Below are 2632 nucleotides of genomic sequence, written 5' to 3' on the forward strand. Positions count from 1 at the left end.
CGATCGGGCGTAAAAAACAAACACACAAAAGTCAGTGAGAACTTCCGAAGGCCATATCTTTGGACTCAGACCTCAGAATGGGGCCTACCTTATGTCAAAACAACCGGCTCGGAAAGATATTTCCAATGGTCTAAGTCTTAATCCAATCAGATGAGCAGAAGTGGACGAAAAGTCTGTTGAAGCCAACTGCAGCTGAAGAGGCCTTTTTGGACTAAAAAAATTGGGTTTTGGGCCTGATTCTCTGGCCCAAAACATGGCTCCAAGCCCATGCACGATTTTTGGATCTGAAAGTATAAAAAACAAAAGCTTAGCTCTTTGTTAATGGTAGATAGTTAGGTTAGAAAATAAAGGTAGCTTAGAATAGAAAGTAGCCATTAGAATAGCTTCTAGATCTAGATTTAATTGTTTTTAATTAAGTTTAGTTTCAAAATCCAATTCTTGTTTTAGATTAAACTCTTAGAATCATTATTCTTAATTAGATTGATTAATAAAATAGCTAGTTTGTTAATTTCGATTCTTGTCATTTACATTTGTGTTAGATCTGATTTCATTTATTACTTGTTATTCAATTCTTAGTTATTAATTAGATTTTAATTATTGTTTAATTTAGATTAGTAAATTTTAATTCTTTATATTATGTTTAGTTTTAATATAATCGGAAATGATTGCGTAATGATTCTCGGCTAAACCTCCATTAGAGGGGGTTGAGAAGCCTTGATGAAAGCTTGATTCCGATTATCGTAGAGTCGTCGCAATTTCCTTTCCACTCTAGAAGCGATTAGTTCACCATGAGAATGGGTTTAATCGTTCACATGCTAACTATGAATTGGTAGGAATGCCATGTGTAATTAGGGATTATGAATAACCATATTCTTCTGCGAAGCAGTTCAATTCGGATTATGACGATTCGTCGTTAGTAGGATTAAGTCGAGTTAAGGTGGAATCAATCCCCCTCTAACTCCTTATCATAGAATCAACATAGCATTCCCATAGTTGTTCTGATAATCGACTAGTTGCATCTTGTGGGTAGTTGCATCGTAGTCTAGTTGCCACTTCGTAAATCTCTCACTAGACTTTAGAGTAAGAGTACTTATACGTAGAGAACATTAACATGCGGAAGGACTAGGAGTGGAACGAACTTCCTACTCCACTATATCTCATAGGATTGAGAGTAGAATCTTTGATAAACATATGCAGCATAAGATAGTTTTAGTTTACTTACGTTTTGAGTTCATCGTTCATTTCGTAGGTAAACTATTCAATTTTATGTTTTTATCAAATGGCGCCGCTGCCATCTTAGTTTCACATTCGCATTGTTTTCGTAGTGTAAGTACTTTTCTTAAAGTCCCATTTCACCCACCCACCCTTGTTTGATTCATATTGTGGTTTTCCATTTCATCTTTGAAAAATTCCGCAACAAAATTACACTGAGCTCGATCGCGCCTATAAGGAGCGCACTTGCTCTATAGCTGAACACGAGCGACCGACCATGCTAAGTTATTTGGAACGAAACCGCGACCAGCGCTATCTATGCGCTAAAGATATATTTTTTTTGAATTCTACGGTTTTGATTCGAACTTTGATTTTCCAAGTTTTTCGGTGTTCTAACTTGTTATATATACACCGAACACGCGTAAACAAGACGCTATTCATAAAGCGAAGCAAGGACCTTGTCGGTATTCCTTTCTTCCACACCTCGCATCTCCTGTTAGAGGTTTATACTAGTATATCAGAATTGTTTGGAGTGTTTATGTGTTTAGCTAAGTTTGGTTTTAGCCTTGTATGAGATTAAGGTCTGGCCGAACAAAAACACCGAACGTAATTACACAACAATGTCAACAAACAAGTCTGTCTAGTATACCACCCACTACACCTCTAGCTACTATTTCACACACATCACCTGACACAATGCCCGACGAAGAAGAGACTCCTCTCTCTGACTTCTACAAAGCCTTGAGCGATAGCCCCAAATCTTGCATCGTTCTAGCAGACCCAGTGGGGGATTTCCGAATCCCCCCAAATATTTTTAATTTGTTACCCGTTTTTCATGGATTAGACCATGAGAAAACTTATCAGCACATGCGTAGGATTGAACAAGTCCTAACAACATTCCACCATCCTACGGTTGGTGCGGAACAAATTAAACTAAGGGTATTCCCTTTCACCTTAGCCGATAAGGTGGCGTCTTGGTTAACTGCCCAAACGCCTAATTCTGTGGACTCGTGGACTAAACTTGTTCATCTGTTTATGGAACATTATTACCCACCCCTAAAGACGGATGAGATGCTTTCCAAGATTCATTTCTTTCGACAAAATCCTTATGAAACATTTTCAGAGGCTTGGAATCGTTTCACCGATCTCCTTATAGAGTGTCCACATCATAACTTAGGGAAAGACACGTTAGTTCGTGCCTTTTTCAAAGGACTTCTACACCACCATAAAGAAGTCCTAAACATAATGAATGGGGGTAGTTTCTTAAGCAAAGGAGCCTCGGAGGCTTATAAATTTTTAGAGGATCAAACTAAAGCGAAAATAACAACCGGGGTAGTGACGATATCCACCGCTCCGCTAGTTCTTCTAATACAATTAAGGCCGCCGGTATGTTTGAAATTAAACACGATCCCGAGCTGAA

At 38.3% G+C, this 2632-nt stretch overlaps 1 pseudogene; it reads right to left on the reverse strand.

Annotated features, from left to right (window-relative positions):
• Positions 1–2293: 2293 nt before the first annotated feature.
• LOC147525032 (small nucleolar RNA R71) lies at positions 2294–2387 on the reverse strand (annotated as a pseudogene).
• Positions 2388–2632: the final 245 nt, after the last annotated feature.

Source organism: Coptis chinensis, chromosome 1 (genome assembly GCF_015680905.1).
Source record: "Coptis chinensis isolate HL-2020 chromosome 1, ASM1568090v1, whole genome shotgun sequence".
Taxonomy (NCBI): Eukaryota; Viridiplantae; Streptophyta; class Magnoliopsida; order Ranunculales; family Ranunculaceae; genus Coptis; species Coptis chinensis.